At 39.2% G+C, this 18,961-nt stretch overlaps 1 long non-coding RNA gene across 1 annotated transcript; it reads left to right on the top strand.

Annotated features, from left to right (window-relative positions):
- Positions 1 to 9,452: 9,452 nt before the first annotated feature.
- LOC108552413 (uncharacterized) lies at positions 9,453 to 10,000 on the top strand. Its single transcript, XR_001890552.1, has 3 exons — positions 9,453 to 9,613; positions 9,681 to 9,857; positions 9,934 to 10,000. It is a non-coding gene; the product is annotated as an uncharacterized LOC108552413 (long non-coding RNA).
- Positions 10,001 to 18,961: the final 8,961 nt, after the last annotated feature.

Here is an 18,961-nt window from a genome sequence, read left to right as displayed (position 1 = left end):
AAGATTGGATATTATTTTTCGAACTTTGATAGAGAGTGTTGCGTCGTTTCGAGTTTGAGTGTGCTTCTTGGATGGTGCGCGGATATGGGGCGAAGAGAGGAAGTTCGAAGTATCATTAGCCTAGTAATAACGAAGTTGAGAAAACATCAGCGAAGTTCACGAGCGAATAAAAATGTTTGTCAAAGTTTGTTGCGGATAATCACCGTTACATGAAATTTTCGTGGTCTCTCGTTAAAATTCACCTGCGAAACTTCCCTGCGAACTTTCCTATGTTTTCAAGCCAATATTTGTCGGTGTGATATTTTGTCAAGGTACTTTTGACACTAATTCGATACAATCCTGTGTCTAAACAAATTTTCATGTCTTCTTCTTGGGGGATAGTTATCGAAGTATAAATAACCGTATTATTATTAGTTTAGGAAGTGAACGGTGCGTAGATTTAGGAGTCTTCTACGTGGATACCATCAGCTTTGCAATTTAAAAAATTTGGAAATATTAGGGAAATTTAGACTTATGTAATCGTGTCCATCCATTTCACGTTGCACAGTTTAACTTGGAGCATTCCATGAATCGGTAATGAGGAAGGAGATTTGCACATTGTATTAATATTTCGTGTCAACGACGAGTGTAACAGTGTATTTAAGCAGAACAGAATGTCTGTTGATGTCGTTATTACAATGGAATGGCTGTTATTTCGTATCGTTCCGCGAACGTGAATATCTTCAGGTTTCCCTCTCGTTTCACGAAACGAGATTACAATAGAAAAGTATCTTCGCCAATAGGTGATGGCGAAGGAAAATGGGTCGACTCGAGCGAATACAATGCGTCTCAGAATTCACAGGAGGAAGCGTGGCTAAAAAGAGTCGGCACGTTGCTTGTTAAAAGTATCGTGTGCTTACCTCGTCCTAGTATTCCTTGGTGTACTTTCGAAATAAATTTGGCGTTTAATTGTTGAATTGCAGCCTAACTCTCACGTGGTGCCATTTTCATCTTCCACTATCAACTCCCTTTCTAAATTGATCTAACATTTGTACAGCCATTTAAATAGCATATGGGGCATTAGGTGTATTTCAGTGTCGCAGGGACTGTACAGAATGAAAAATTAGAAGGAAAGGGAAATTGTGTAAATTATAATTTTTAATAATGTCAGTGGTTTATAAGAGGGTGTGATTACAACAGTGACACCGTGTATATTACGTTTCCTTCATTTTGTATTCTTTTCATATTTTTAAGTTACCGTAAAAATGCAATTAACTTGCATTCACGTATAGTTTACAAGGGTCTAAATAGACCCGCAGTTTGTGCACGGCGTACCAAGTCAGTTGCTATTAAAGAACGATCACGATGCACTGTAACACACTCGACTATGTAGAAAAACGCACACGATCATCTCCGATGGACATTCAAATTATCTCGATTGTCTTCAAGGAAGACCTTGGCGAAGCCTATTTTTACCTCTCATTTAACTTGCAAATTCACACAATTTCCACCCCGAACGTTATTTCACCCTCCGTGGCAAACAGAATAATAATTAATCGCTCTATTCTTAACGCCGAGCACCCCGATAGAGCATCGATACCTTCCATTAGGATCAACGCGTTGCACCATCGGTTGATCTACCATCCACGGAATGGAAACCTAAATCCTCATTAAAACTCGAGCGAGCAAGCGTTACTTAACATAGTCGCAACGCGTCTTGTTTATTTATAGAGTCTTCCTGAAAGGAAATCAAGTGTAATAAGAGGTCTGTCCAGCGAGCCGTACACAAAGTGCCCCCGTGCACGTTGCGCTCGGAAAAACGTAATTTCCCCGTGGATCTTCAGCGACCGGCTCACAATTTGCCTCTCGCTGCCAACCGGAATATGATAGCCATTAACGTTCCACGAATAGGCGGGTATTAGTCTTGGCTCGGTGCTAGTACCGTAGCCGAGGGATTGCAAGCACGTGTGCCTATCTATCGGTGCCTAACAAGGATCTCGAAGGACGTCAGGTTTCCTCGAACTTTCCTACCTATCCCCAATACCCTGCCATGACATCTGTTTCCAATTTTCACGCCTCGGATAGCCTTATCCCGGCCGAATCCTTGCGAAACGTGTACCCAAGGCTGGCGAGAGATCACCGGGGGACGCGGGAGACTGTGACCAGTTCAGGGGTAGGTAGGTGGTTCAGGGATAGTCGGAGGCTGGTCGAGGTGGGTCATAGGTATAGCCTCGCTTTGCTGGAAAATCCGAGCGGACGGTTGCAGTTCAAGGATAAAGCTGACGTCTACGCGGCTTTGTCCTGAATTTAGCCGGGCCGAGTGTAACGACGGGTGGTCGTTAGAGGTTGAACCTGTATAGGTGGCCGGAGCAGTGCGCCTCCTGTCCCCTCCGTCTGTCCCATTCACGATGACAATAATTGGCTAATTAAGTCACCCTCACGCTCGTCCGTTGCCCTCGCTGGTGTTCCGGTAATTCAGTTCCAGGCATCTCTTCCTGTGACACAACAATGTAGGTCAATCGACGCGTGTGCCATAAACTGGCGGCTAGGCGAATTCATTTCACGCTTCCGACTGTGGCTCAGCGAAGGAGCGGATGGAACGAGGCATTTTCCATTCGGTGCCCTCTAGCTGCCTCTGTAGGTGCCTCTGTAAGTGCTTTAGGGGTTTAGGTAGGTTGATATCGTTGAATATCAAAGGATCGTCGACATGACAGGCTGCAGATTTGTTTGACCACCGGTACCAAGCGTTTTCCTTTTGACTCTCTGTGGCTACCTCTGTGTTCTCTACTCCATAAGTGTTCCAGAGGTCTCTTGAAAGTTTATAGGTAGGTTGATATCGTTAGATATCAGTGGTACTTTGACGATAAAATAAACTGCTTTTTCGTCTTTTTCATTATCATTACGAGACATTTTGCCTTTGGTGCTCCGTAGACACCCCTGTGGATAGTCTAGAAGTGTTATAGAGGTTTTCTACAGGTCCAGGTAGATTGGTATCGGTGTATAACAATGGTTCGTCGACGATAAGGCAGACTGGAGATTTTTCTCACCATCGTTACAAGACACTTTCGATTTGGCACTCTGTGGGTGCCTCTGTGGGTGCTGTTTAAGTACTCGAGGGGTTTAGGGTAGGTTGATATGGCTGGATATCGGAGGTTCGATGGCGATAAGACAGGCAGGCGATTTTTTTAACCACCATTACGAGGCGTTCCCGTTGTGTCGAAACGTCGACTCGACGGAATTATCGTTGATGAGTTAGCACGGCTTTGGGTTTCGTTGCGACTGAGGTGATCCACGGAGTCGAAGAGTAAGCAGGTTCTTCCTTTTTCGCAGCCGTTGGGAGATTGGAGTTTTGTGCTGAAACCGTTGAAATCCATTAAGAAAGGAAGCGCCTTGTCATCATATTTTTTGATGAAATTCGTCGAGTTGATGGAACCAGAGTTTGTATAAGAGGATGATTTTGTAGGAGTATCCGGGAATTCGACGAGCGAGGGATCCTTTATAAATTATTCTTATTCAACTTATATCGAATTTGAAAAATTTCCCATCCTCCCCGGTCTACATTCTTCTATTTTCCCTCGGTTACACCGGGCTCGTCAACTTTTATTTTAGAACGTCTGTGCAAATAGATCTACCTCTGGCGCTCTACAAAATAAGAATTTTCTATTCCAACTGCTAACATTCATCTCTGTCTCGTTATAGAACCACGTCCGTGTTTAATTTTGAGTTGGAAATTTCCTTTGCCCTTCTTTTACCTTGATTTTCCACGCGCTATTTATTTATATACGTACACTTCTGAATTTCAGCAAAGTTAATTGCTATCTACATTTCCACCTTCCCATTTTCTTCCCTTGTTTAAAATTTATGAAGAACTTCGTTACACGCGAAGATTAATTATTAAAGCAATTAACGGTACGTCAGGAGTATAATCGTAATTTCTACTGCAATTTCTTATCGGTATTATTATTCCGTTGAAATCGCGTTTCGGATACGGGGGGATACGTATGTAAGGGTAATTAGAATTTTTCCAGCGAACTCTCCAGCGGAGGCAGTTAATTATCAACGTGTTTTTACGCATGTTCCCGTTTCGACATTAGTTTATCAAGCGTTCTTTCGTAAAAATCCACTCGGTTTATCAAAAGTCCACGCAGAAGCTCACGGACCGACCCAGTATTTCCATAATTACAGTTATCAACAATAATGGCCTAACGTGCCCCATTTAACCGCACGAAAACTTCGCTACCGCGAGAAAAGAAAGAAAATTATACCTCGAAACAAATTACACGCTCATTTCATTGATATACCGACTACGTAACTTTTCTCACCACCCTTAACTCAGACATTATGTCTCGGGTCTTACTAACTTCTAGGTTCTTCTAAAAATCATTCACGGTGTCCGACTTGGTATATCTCCAAAGTATTTTGATAATTTACACTACAAAATTGATTATTATATTTATGATCCATATGCTACTTCAACGAAACGCGTATCTCAAGTTTAACATATAATTTCTTCCTTGCATTCATATATATACTACTTCCACGAACAATCTATGCAAATAATATAGATGGTAATTCTGATAGATAATCCCCCAAAATTACTTAAGTCTTCGTCACTATGTATATTAAAAAGTTGATGAATAATTTTCGATAAGAAAATACCAAGAGAAAATTATTTTTCACCCAGACGTGCTACTTGACCGCGGAATTTATTAATTTCCTCGATTTCAACAGCACGCTCGTCGTTAGCATATCAGCTCAGGATACTTCTAAGCCACTTCTAGGCCGAATGGCGTTTCGCGACACATCGATAAAGATATCGAGGCCACGGGAATCGCGTGGAGACCAGCGTGTCATAGGTCCCCGATGTCATAGGTCTGCTCCACGGGTCTTAATATTATCCGAAGGACGATCGAGCCAGAGCCCTGCTAGTCGGTAAAATGAATTAGCTGCACTTGACACAGGCGGCTGCCCTAGCAGGAATTCGTAGTCAGCTTCCGTCCGCCAGACAGTCGAGCAGACTATGCAAATAACCCGTGAAACCGTGTGCACGATCACGTATATACGTGAAAGCAACGTTACCGTGCAACGGTCTTGGTGCACCACATTCTCGCATGCACGCTCGTTCACGTATGTACGCGGTGTCGCGAAAGTACCGGAACTTAGTCCCTGTCGCATGGACTTATGTGGACAAGTTGACACCTTCGATCTTTATTCCTCGAGTGCCCCATGGAGTAGCCAAATATGGTCCCAAAATGTCAGATTTGTTTATGTCAAACTAACTTCTATCGCACGTCAATATTATTATATTTATTTTTCCACATATTAAAATTATTTATTTGTAATACAGGCGAGTAATAGTAATTTAAAAAAAATGAATAGGTATGACTTGAATTAATTGTAAGTATCGTAGAAAATTTTGGAGTACATATAGGGTTTTGCGTAGTGATAAATTAAAATCTAGTAAGATTGGAGAGATACGTGAATTATAAATGCATGTGTAAGTAGAATTAGAGGTGTGTGATAGTTGATTACTCTCTTCCTTAATTTTTAATGATCGTTACTTTGATGCTGTTGAAAACAAGGCTTCCTTCGCAATCTTGTTTCCATCTACATGCTTAATTCATCAAACGGTACATTGCCTTTGTGGGCATTGTCTATCTTTTTGTTTGGCTTGCTAGTAAAATTTCTATAAATTATTTTTCTGTCAAGGGAGAATGCAGCGAAGTAAGACTGCATTCATTCTCGGGCATTTGACGTGTTTATGCGCTGCATTACAATGTATCATTCTAATGGCTAGACCTGTTATAAAGCAAGTTGTTTATTTCAAGCGTTTCAGGTCGGCTGAGATCTACAGACTAAACACTCAAAGGGTTAATGCTTGGATAATTTTATATCTTGGATAATTGTCGGGGATGCGAAGTGGAAATTATTTTCTATGAGTCGTCCAGGCAATTTACAATGTGCCTCGTGCTACTCTAATCTCCATAGCTTAAGCTGCAGTATTTTAAAAATTAAATTGTCGCGTTGAGGAAACATTCAGATATTATGCAAAATATATTTTTCACGTTGCATTAGAAATCCGAAATTTTCTTACAATTCCAACTATAAAATTCAACATACAATATTTTTTACGAATATTGTAATTAATCAGTCCAATGTTTCTAATGTCTAAATTTCAAGAATAAATTTCGAAGCCTCGCAGGAGTGACACGAAATCCATAAATCAATTATCCTAATATTTTACAACACCTATGTTATCTATATTGTTCGTGCAGCTACCTCAAATGAGAACGATAATGTCTTTCTATCTTCCAGTTTATCATCGAGTAGAACAAGCTTTCGCATTCCATCGTTTGATGTACACTTTCGACTCATACCCAGGCAAATATTTTCGTTCTTCGTGCTGTATCTTCGGCGAGGTATGCTTCTAGGCGAATAGAGTCGTGAATTCTGAATCACAGCAACGATAGATCGTGGGACGGTGGGTTGATCGAGAATTCGAGACGCGTTGTTCGTTCTGTGTGATAAGTTATCTTTCGTGAGAGAGCATGAAATAGCTGCTCTGAATGTCTGGGATAAGACAGAAGCAGAGCTGGTTTCGTTGTGATTGTCTTTCGATGTATACAGAGTGCAATGTATCTAATGTTTCTCAATTTAGTGGCAAATGGTTGATTGATAACGCGCAGGATGGATCGCGAGGAGGATGATTTATGAATGGGTTTTGTTTCAGACGTTGATTGGACAAATGATAGAAGATGTTTGGAGGTTTGTCAGATTTGAACGAGTAAATAAATTGGTCTGTATATATATCCAACATTTGACATCGTGTATTTTTTATATTAGGATGTACATTAAAATTTTCTTACAGCAGAATTACCCAAGGTCTTATCTATATACATTATACTCGGTGTATATGTATATTATAGTGTTAGTGTCAAATTCATATTTCATTTGTTATTCAAATTAGATTATAAATTGATTTTATGCTATTTAAAATGACATATTTTGATTTTCTTTTTGTAGGAAGGTATAGTTTTTAGTCCAATTAGTATCCGGTTTAGTTTATCTGATTAGTATCGTTGATTGGATTTAAAATATCCTTAACCCACATAATCAGTCTATTTTATCATTAATTTTTTCATTTCTTGTTCCTTTCCGCTTTCGTGAGTCTATTTAGAAAAAATCTAGGTGGAGGTATTAGAAAAAGAATATAACGTGTCTTTGATCTATCAATTAGACACACTTGTTATCTCAGAGGAAAAGAAAAATTTAGGACCATAACTTATAGTTGCACGCTCTAAATATGAAATCCACGGCCAATATTGTTCATACCGTCAAAGTTATTAATTCTATATTTCCTTTCTCTTCGTGATTCATCTTATATCGATAGACAACAGAGATAAGATTAATCATCATTCAGCATTCTTTTATCAGACTGTCTGTGACATGGTCGACACCAAAAATACAAGGATTGCTAAATTTTCATCTGCTTCAGAAATAGTTTCTTTTTCTTCTTTTAAGCAAAATAAATTACTATTATATAGATTTGATAACTTTCTCCTCCGTGCAAACATAACCTTTATTCACTCAAGGCCGTTTGAAGGTCATCATGAGAAAAATATTATTAGTGCAATAAAAATACCAAAAATGGTAATTTCGAATCGTCTTAGTCCAAAATTTCATTCACCTAAATTGACTTTATTAGGAGAATATGATGATAGGAGGAATTAATTAACACCGATGTAGTAATAAAAAAATTTTATTAAATTAAATTAATAAAATACAGTATAGTACAGTATATATGTATCTTTCAAATATCGTAGTGTCGCAGGAGGTTAAACAAAGCAGAAATTCTTAAATACTTTTTAGACACCGTGTACATTGCGGCAGCACGGTCACCGATGCATATCCTGCATGTAGACGTGTACTTAGGACATCTCGAGCCTGTGTACAGGAGTTGCCCGTACACAAGCCGGGATCCCGTTCGTCGGCTGCATCGGAGAAATATACGGACACGTATTCGCCGATATTATCGCCTCCTTAAGCCCATCTCACACCACGTCTCTTTTCCCAGGCGACTTCTAAATAATCAGTTCGACGGGAACGCGGTGCACGGGATCTCTTGTAACGCTCTCGCCACGAATGAGACCCGCGCTTCCCCCACTCCTCCTCCCGACGTCTCGTATCCGCTCATGCGCACTGCGAATTTTTCTTCGGACTAATTCTTCTCGCAACCGCTACTAACCGATATATTAGACGGCTAGGAAATTCGTCTCGCGAACGAAGCTCCAGGGAACGCGACTCGTGCTCGTTTGTTCAATCGCGATTCATTCGGGTCAGCCGAGAACGCTCGTTTTTCTCCCTAGTAACACGAAGATCATTTCAATCAGTCGAAATGACTGATTCCCGATCTCTTAATTAAAAATTCAGGCCGAGGATGAAGTCGCGGAATAAACGAGGTAAATGTTAGTGATGTAAGGAATCGAAGAGATACGGGAGGCTCGGGCAATGCTTCGTTTCGCAGGAAGAGGCAATCATCTCACGTTTCGCCGCTCAGTCGTCCTTTATTTCTCCTCCTCGTCGCACGGTGTTGTCTCGAGAGTTCTAAGATTTCCTGTATTTATGGCGTTGCCCTTCCAAGATTTTTCGTGATTTTTACGCCGTGGACTCAGGTAAATATTTCTTGTCCTCGTGTTACTACACCTTGTCGGACGTTTGGATGTATTTTGACGGAATAATCATCAGGTAATTGTTGATGGTCCTTCCGTTGGTGTTATAAACGGGACCTTATACTGTTTTTTGCGCCAACCTGCATGCGTTTGCGTGCACTGTGTACGCGTCGCCGGACAAACCACGACCGACCATTTTACTCGAGCAACGCGAACGAGTCTGTGCTGTTCGCAGAGCCAGAAGTTTTTCGACCATGAAACGCCAGCTCCAGCAAGCTTTTAATAACTACATTGTCCTTTCGGAAATTCTGATACGATATATTAGAGCAGCGGCTCCCAACTTGTAGTGCCCTCAGGGGTGCTTAGTTTCAGGGCTTCAGGGAAAAAGAATGGATAATGTAAAAGTATGGCGGCCATATTTGAATAATAGCATTATACACTAATAGTATTTCTGCTGTCAATGCTACTTACTTGCAGTTATAATAGGTTTGATATAATAACTTTTTTTTAAATATTAGGTGTTATTTTAGGAACATCTGTTGAAGTTTGACTTTAATCACGGTTTTGTGAAATTGGGGCATCTCTTTGTTAATTATGTCGCTCTATTAGACCTTTTAAAGTTGAAACCAAGGTCTATAAAGAAGATGTACTAGAAGGTGTAATAAAATACTTAAATATGGATCCCTGGTAAGGTTAAATGTAATTTTTCCGAGATTCAGACTGTAGCTTACCGAGTAATTATAAAAAGTGATCATTTTAATTGGAGATGAATCTATTAATGACCAAAATTTCAGTCGGTTTAATTACGAGTTAACTCTGCTTGATTATACGTTTGAAGAACATAACCTCCAAGACCTGCAGTAAAAATTTGAATAACATGAAGGAAGCCTTAATATAGTAGATTTAACGCAATGTATGCAGACTACAGTTTAGCTATTAGAAGGAATGAACATTTTTTAAGCATAGTAAGTATACTTAAAAATAATGTACTATAATTTTCTTGAATCCCAAAATTACCAAACTACCAAACAGGAAGAAGATGATCACAAGTGCCTATGAACATACACGCAATAATCAGCCAGTATCAGTTGACTCGCATACAACGCGTTAAAATCCGTATTTACCAACACAATTATCGTCACAAAAGATGACCATCTGGAATAATACTATTTCCTCTATCACCAAAGATAAATTCCTCTGTTGCCACAGGTAAACCGGATTAGTCAAACGCAATAGTCTTTCTTACTTTCTTCACAATGAATCTAAACAGATATACTCTTAACAGGGCACACGATGGGAGTAGATATGCCATCCATAATGGTCCTTCCTCACCGACAGATAACGAGACAGCTCTGTCATCGTTGTCCCGTTTTCTGTACTAGAAACGTGCGGTTTTGCGAGACCAAAGGTTCCACTGAGTCATCCGTCTGACCGTTTTTATCTCGGTGGAGTTGGTATCGGTTAAAATAACCGGAAATCCGATGGAACGGTCGGAAAGCTTCCTCGATATTCTCGCGACCATCTGATAGGACGTTTCCTGAATTTTCACCGGGGCTAGCAGATCTGGCTGTAAGTCTCTGCCCTTGAGGACTCGCCGGGGCAAATAAGGCGGCGTGCAAACGAGACGTTATTGGAGTTGCTCGCGGCCGTGTGCTTATGAGGATTCGGTACGTTGCACCGCTCAAAATAATTAGAGGATGTCGTGTCTGAAAGATGAACTAAGTGCAGGCTGAGTTGCTGTGAAATAGAACCTGAAACAGCGCTGGCTCGCGCTTTGATTCCAATTTTTTACAGCCTTTTTGCCCCTCGCTTTTTGGCCTTTTTCTTTCTAATGACACGCCGTGTTTCCTTCTTCAAGATCCTTTTAGTCCAGTCACCGTGTGAACGCCCGGTGAAATTTAATGATCTATGATGATACGGTCGTAGTTTTGAATTTCCCGTTTTCACGCAATTTTAATTCTAATTGAAGTAGACGTGATTCAAATTCTCCTTTTATTCGTTACTACAAGTAAAGTGTATCAGAGAAATTGTAGTCTATGGAAATTAGCGTGATTTAATTCCTGTACTTCTTTGGCTCGTTTAATTCATTCACCTCGAAACTTCGTGTTCGCAGGGTTGAGGATACAAAGCGTATTTAAAGTAGCAGTTTCACTGACGATATTAACGGATATTCCCAAGCACAAATTAGCGGCATAATAGAGAGACATAATAAACGTTTATCGATAAAAAGTGCGTTGAAATTTATAGTCCCGGTATCTGGTTAAATCGCGAGAAACAGAGACACAAAACGAAGGGGAACGAAGGGAGATTAATGCAATTTAATGATTCAATAACGGGAACAAATTTGTTCGCCGAAATTTATAACGTACTCAGACAACCTTTCGCTTCGTTTCACATGCAGCCGCATTTTTGTAGTCAAATTTACTCTTTAATCATTCGATAAATCGACCGTAATTTTTCCATCGCGAAAAACCATCATTTATTCCCATTTCGAACGTCGCGTTGGATATTTCAATTTATTTCGACATTCGTCATAATTTCCGTTTTAATTCCGTACGAGGTACACGCCAGAGGCGTCCTCTTTGCAATCACTTCCGCTTCGCGACTTCCGGTATTGGTACAGGTCGACGTCCGTGAAATTTCGTTAAGTCCCGACGTGTCTTCCGTGACTGCTCCTCAAACGATCGAATTATCGTAACGAGCATTAAATCCGGACGCGGTGGTAGAGGAACTCGAGTGTTCGTTAGTTCCTGTTCTCCGTTTCGCAGCCTTTTTGCTCGGTCAGATCGAACGAGCTCATTTTCCAATGAGAAATTCACTGTTCAAGGAACGAAACATTGCCGTCTACCACGTAATCCAGCAGCGAATATCGGGGGAGTTCTCTGGAAGAATTATCCTGTTCTCTCGAGCAAGAACAACAGAATTAGATTCGCATCTTTAAATTCTTGTCTATTCGAGATCAGCTTTTTGTTTGCCCGGATATAAAACACGTGGATCTTGTATGAGGGCGAAGAATTTGCAGGTGCTTGGTTCTAGAGGAAATTACTGGATCGAGATTTCATATACCTGATATTTTCGAGTTGATATTTCGCGTATAATAAACAGGTTTATTTGCGAGGTTTGTGAATAAATATTTGAATATGCTTTCAGTGGTGTCATGGAGCTAAAATAACTGGATACGAAGAGGAGTCTCTATAATTTGAATAGACACCCGAGGTTTAAGAGACATCTTCAGTAAATAAAATCGTATTATAATTACTCTAATAACGGAATTGCCTAGTTATGATCTCTTAAAGGAGGTATAAGCACCTCATGTTTTATACAACCAATAGAAAATGGCACATGCAGATCAGCATATAGCGAAGTATAATATGGAATATATATTATCATTAACACTGAACTAGTCAAAATAACTAGTTCCAGATTTTTCAGTTGCTTTTAACAAAATTAATTTCATTTTTCAGTAGATACTAATTTGTCTTCATCATATCACTCCAAGCTTATGTATAATATATTCCACAACATCCTTCAATTTTTATATAATAATATATAACGAGTGATAGCACATTATAAATTCTCTTTTGGTACATACAAGGTGGTTACTGAAAGACTGAATGATGCAGAAAAAAGATAACTTCTACAAGCACGTGATTTTTAAATTTTCTATTTTATTTGGAAATATAATTGATAGGTATTTTCCTCAGGAATATTTTTCATAGCATTTTCAATTTTTCAGAAGCTATCCTGTGTCCTTCCCTGTATCTTTGTCCAAGTTCTCCGACTCATCGAGCACCCTGTGTCTCAGTTTCTTCGCATATTTCACGTCACTTTTCCGCTTCCTACCACGGTGATTTCTTGGAAAGGCTGCCGTGATCACAAACGAAGTTTTCTCACGTTCATGGACAAAGTGGAATTTATGTTTGGCGACGAATGTCCCCGCTATTGTGTCAGAGTCAAAGGAAAAGCTTATATGATGCAAGAACGCGATAGAGGCCTTTGAGGGACGGAATTAGCGATGCTCGTATTTATCTGCGTACCTTAAGGGAGTACACGTGCGTTTAAAATGTCATCGATCAGGAGAACGCATTCTTGAGGCTTTCATCAGCTATCGGAGAATTTTACAGAATTTTACAGAATTTTATAGATACTCATTTCGATCCCTTTCCGTCTTCTCTTTCAAATCGCTGTAAATTGAAACGGAAACGGCCGAGATCGTCTCTCCAGGTTTCTTAGAGGAGCAAAGAACGTTTGTGAACGAGCAGTCTAGGTTTCATAGTTTCGAAGACATTTAACTCGAAAAACTGGTTTCACAGCCGCACACGTAAACTCCTAATTCGTGTCTGTGTCTAAAAATATACCGCTTAGCATCGCAATTATCAGGGACCTTGTGAATTATATTAACACGTAGCTTTTCCGTTTCGAAATGCTGGTAATAAATTTTGTTGTCGGACCCTTGGTTCTGCTAGAACGAAAGCAATCAATTAGATAAGGAAAGAGACGGAAAATCAGGCCTCGGAGCAGCTCTAGAAATTATGGTCTATTAAAATACTCCGAATAGCGCGAAAGGGTTTACAATCTCTTCGAATAATTTAGAGTCTGATATATTTAACATTTCGAAGATTCGAAACGGAGCAATGCACCCCGAGTCCTTCCAAATTCGTACAAATTTTCAAATATTTATTCGGATCTATTTCCTGCGTTCATTGGGATGTTTCGAGCTCTCGTTTGGATTAAAAATTCATTATACAGCTGACACGTTCTTCGGTTTGAATCTGTTCTTGTACTTTATCTCCTCGGACTCTTGTATTCTAGGTCTTCGTGTCTGAGATTTTAATTTTAGCTAGTTTATTGGTCCGTTGATTAATAAATGCGAGGTAAATTTCGTTTCTACTTTATTTCACAGCCTCTGGCTCTTGAAAGTAATAGAAAAATTCTTCGTAGTGGGAAATCCTCGAAACGAAAAGAAAGCGGAGTCGTATCATCAGTGAGGCGTATATGGTATCAAAGGAGATGGGACTGGCAAGGGAATTAAAAGAGAAACGCGGTTACATTATAAAAATTGCGACGCTGGGTGATACGTCTCTTGCTTTGGTATATATCACGCGCAATTAAATTTTTAGATACGGTCGTAATCGAATGTTAATAATTCTGTAATTCGTATTTTTCAGTTTTCTCAATGATGGATTATTCTTTATTTCTTATTTCTTCTCTCCTTAATTTAAAATCAATCATTGAATTAATTTATCTGTATAACAAACATATACACCTGAACTATTTTTATAATCTTGTTGGTAAGCTGTCAATTATCCAACTAATTACTTAGATAATTTAAAAAATTTCATTGTCGAAGATATAATTGCTCGATTAATTTATCTACGCCTATAGAAGATAGAAAAATATATGCTTCTACTATTATACAATTATCCAATTAATCTATTTTCATTAGAAAAATAGATAAATATAAATTTGAACAATTTTTAATACTACGATTGTACAGGGTGTCTGTTTTATCTGAACTCGATGGAACATCTCGGAAACGACAAAAGCTAGGAAAAAGATGTTCAGACAAGAATTATTTGGTGCAAAGAACGACATAACGTGGTACAGGTGTCTTCCCTATAGGACAAATGGTGACTGAGATATCAAGGTCGACTTATGTTTTCTTAATGGAATGCCATATTTTTCTACGCGTAACGAGAAAGTGTACATTAATACAATTCTAACGAGCCATTAATAGCGTGATTTCTTTCAGTGAAAAGCTGTAAAATCTTAAAATCCCCGAATCCTTCCTCCGAACCCCATATCAGATCGGAACTCTATCGAAGACAATTCCACCGACTCTCTATCTCTTCTCCATCGATTAGAGGTCTGCCTACCTGGACATCTCCCACGGAACGTTCGACAGATAAGGTGACGCTAATGCCGGAGAAATCGGTTTTCCAGCGCGCTGTTACTCGCAGATGTCGATGATGGTTCGACGTGGCACGTTACCCACAGGCCATCTCATTTATATTCCTCGAGGCATTTCTCAACCCGCGATAATATTCGCCGGTTAACATCGCGTGGCCCCTTCTTCCATCCGTCGATACGCAATTTCGTAGATTGGCGGGGTCGAGAGCGTGATTCATCGGCCGTTGTTTATCTCCAAGCCTTTATCCTAGACTGCATGTCTCTTTCCCGTAGCCTCTGACAGCGTGCAAAGCCGCAAAGATAAACTGAAGAACTGAAGAAGCCAGGTTTCGATCCGCGGATCTCTCTCTCTCAGACACTAGTCGTCTTGTGACTAGTGATACAAAATTCCACCAAAATACGCAGGTGCTTCTGACAGAATTAGTATCGATCTCTATTCCAGTAGGATCGTAGCTTCGTATGATTCTTTATCTTCATTGTACTATGCAGTATATTTAGATACACATTGCAAGCAGGTAGTTCTAGACAGTTGACACTAAATAGCCGAACACAGTGGGCATAGACAGTAGTAATATCAGCGGTATGCTGAAGATAAGTAGATACGTTAATTACAGTTTTACTGCAATACTAGTGAACTGATTTTCTCTAAAAGCAGGTCCAAATTTTTGTTAATCTAGAAAGGAAAATTACTCTTAGCATTAAATTCATATGACCTCAGTCTTCTGTCACCAGTCAGTGTCTCGAGCTCGGAGAAGCCTGACTGAGAAAAGGGTATGTGGAGTAAGGGAAATTTTAGTGACTTCTGATTGAGGTCTCGTTTTCTCTCTTTGTATCTCTTTTTTCCTCTCTGAAAATGATCGGGTCTAATTGAGTCTTAGAGAAGCCATCCTGCTCGCGAGAAGTCAGCTGCTGGCTGACGTGGTTGGATTCAATCGAGCATCAATAGAGTTTCTAGAGGTATGACAATGTTTCTTCGTGCGAGATGGGGGTAGAAGAATCGTCGTTATCGTTCAGAGGTGATTTAATTGAGGGATTCGCTGGAAAAATTGTGGAAAAAATCTGGTTGACGCAGAGAAGTTGTGAAATTGGTCGTGCAGAGAAGTATGGATGTTTCGATTCCCAAAATGGCGACTCGAGGTATTTCGGGGTGATAGAGAGGGGTTTAAGTGGTGATCGAATTAAGTGTACGATGTCGATTTGGGATGGGGTTGGATTGGTATTATTGGGCTGGGATAAAGTGGTTCGTGGGAAATTAACGTGGTACATTGACTTGGTTATTTGAGTCTTCGTTCTCATTCGAGCAGGTTAGACTGTCTTTTGTTTTTTATTTTTTTTCTAGCACTGGATTTGAGGATCTAGTGGTGTTAAATTGGTAACGAATAATTGGTTTGCATTTCGAATTGCAGATTATACTTGTTAATTGATCATCGTAAGGTCATCGTCTATCGATGATGGTTCAGCATTGGAACGTTGGTTGTTTTTATCAGAAATTAAATTGCAATCGAACGTGATTTATTATTTTTAATTTAAGAACTATAATAGATTGGATGGTATCGGCAGAGTTGTGTGGTAATAAAATACAATATACTGCAGCGATAAGTAAGTCAAATAAGACTTGAAAAATATAGATAAATAGGCATGTAATCTGCGAGTGACGCGTCATTATAGAGAATTGAGAATGAGTTTATGGTAAAAGAACGTCACCTGAGTTGCGTTTTGTATTTATCATTTTGAATTAATTACATTACATACATTAACAGCACTCCATTTTGATCTCCTTCTAATTAGGAATCTGCGTTGTAATAATATTCTACCTTTAAATATTAGGTTAAAGCGTAAAAAGAGGTGAGAATTTTTATTAACAGTTAATTTCGAAATATTTTACGTATTTCAATGATATTTTACTCGATAGGAAAGATCGAGCGTTTTCTAAGATTTGTTAAATTTTTAGGTTATGGTAGAATACGTAACAAAGATGGAGTAGACTAAGGTATTTAAAGATTTCTTGTCGAATAAATTTCCAAGTATTTTACGTATTTAAATGATATTTTACTCGATGGGAAAGATCGAGCGTTTTCTAAGATTTGTTAAATTTTTAGGTTATGGTAGAATACGTAACAAAGATGGAGTAGACTGAGGTATTTAGAGATTTCTTGTCGAATAAATTTCCATGACTCGTATTCTCTGGCAAATAATTCAGATGCACGCTCTCAGTGCTTAAACAAACTTAAGGCAACAGGGAGATTAATAAAATTTACGACTCCAACAACGAGAAGATATGTTTTACTTCTTGAAGTTTATAATCCGTATAGATGTTCTCCTCGTCGACTTGGTTCAGTATATATACCAAAATTTATGTGCTTACGTGTACTGCTCAATTATCGAATGAATCAATACACGCTAATGGAAGTTCAGCTAAAATATGGTATCGAATCATTTCATTTAATACTATTCGAATCCCTGCAATACCCTTTGTACTTCAATCACAATGGTACCTATTACTCTCGCAATTCCATCTAATGAAATTATTTTTTCTTCCATTTCAATTCGTTCCATTCCATTTAATTGGATATTACTATTCAAGATAATTCGGAGATTATCATTAAAGATCATTAAAGTTATACAGGGTGATCCATATGATATGCACACCTCTATAATTTCCAAAGTATACGTTGCACGAAAAAGTTTTCTATTCAAAAGTTGCTCAGTTTGAAGAGATGCATTATGTATTGTATTTATTTTCTTTTATATAAAAGTGTACACCTAAACCTATGAAACTTTCTACAGAAAATCAATTTCTAATATTTCAGTGTCCATCGACAAGTAAATAACGTCGAACAAACCCAGCCTGAAACCTGTACTCTATTAGATCAGCGAAGAAAGTGTACAAGTCCTACCTCCCAACTGCTCCAACTGTCATTACCGAAGCGTACACCTAAAATCACTATACTTTCTACGCGAAATCAACGTTTGATACTTCAGCGACAAATAAAGGAGCAAGACTCTCTGAACGGTGTCATTCGTAGTTTCCACTCTTCTTTCACACACCAGGAAACGAGGTGAGCTCTAGCTGTCATTACCAAAAAGTGCAGCAAAAGCTACCGAACAGGCATTCGTCATTTTCTTTCCTTTACATCTCTACAGCTTTCGTGCCAAGTCGTTGTCAAAGTTCCACTTTCCCCGTGGAACGATAGCGTTTCTCGTCGAACGATAAGCCCGATTAGAGTCGTTCGACTTTGATTCCGCGACTCGTCCTATGACTCTATTCGCCCGTGTCATTTGCGAGATCTCGCGGCTACCGAGAAATCGCGGCTGCAGGCAGCGTTTCTCTAAGAAGCTGACAGCGAGGAGAACCTCCGTGGCGATCGGTAATGATCCTGGCGGTGGAATTTTTGCGCGCAGCCGAGGATTCCAAACGGGATAAATGACTCCGTGAGTCAGGCACTCGTAACGGTGTGTGTCGCAAACTGGCGTGGAAAAATCGCCGGCGATAAAACAAATTGTCAGGTTCTTTCGCTGGGCTGACGGTGCGCTTCTGAGTTGTGACAAGTCGAGATTTTTCACAGGCGCCTTTGGTATGTGGTATTTTAGCTTGTTTGCGAGGGGGAGAGAGAGTCGTTTTCGCTTTGCTTTTCGAGTAGGTGGTTAAATAATTTTTCTACCGATTTCTTTTATTAATCGATCATTCTCGTGCATGCTAGAAATGGCGCGAATGTACTGGTATATAAAGGTATATTCTATTCGCGATAGTATTGAGAGTGTGAGGTAGATATATTATTTTCATAGTAAACTAAAGGAAAATTAGCTTATTTCGTATGTATAAGTTTGGATTGGAAAATTTGAATGGTTTCAGATTGTTTATTATAAGATGTAAGATAGATTCGTGCGAAAAATTTGTCATTTTCATTAAACACGTTGGTGAAATAATTTTTCGTTTATTGAAATGATTTTTATTTATTGAACAAGTTGAAGAAATAATTTAGAGATAGTTAATTTTGTAGCAAGTCAACGTATGTCATTATGTGTTCTCTGGTAATTGAAAAGTAGTTGTATTTGGATGGAAAATTTTCCTCAAAATTTTCTTTTAGGCCTGGCTTTAACGTTTGACAATGGGATCGTGCTTCGAGATTCCAGTTTCTTGTGTCTGAAGTGGAAAACCGTCGATTAAAACCCTAGATTATAAATTGATAAATGGCTCCTCGACCTGCTTTTTTACGAAACTTCGTGTTCTAATTCGGCACCCATTTAGATGTTTTTAAATTCTTATAGTGTGACGGTGACTCAGATCGATAGAAAAATTATTTGATAACCTGGTGTTTCGTTTCCAAATCCCATCTCAGAGATCTAATCGGTTGATTTTATTCTCCCTAGGCGTGTATTTATTCTTCGATTTCCTTACCACG

This window comes from Eufriesea mexicana, unplaced genomic scaffold (assembly GCF_001483705.2).
Source record: "Eufriesea mexicana isolate 0111107269 unplaced genomic scaffold, ASM148370v2 scaffold6562, whole genome shotgun sequence".
Classification (NCBI taxonomy): Eukaryota; Metazoa; Arthropoda; class Insecta; order Hymenoptera; family Apidae; genus Eufriesea; species Eufriesea mexicana.
This window is presented reverse-complemented; position numbering and strand designations above follow the sequence as displayed.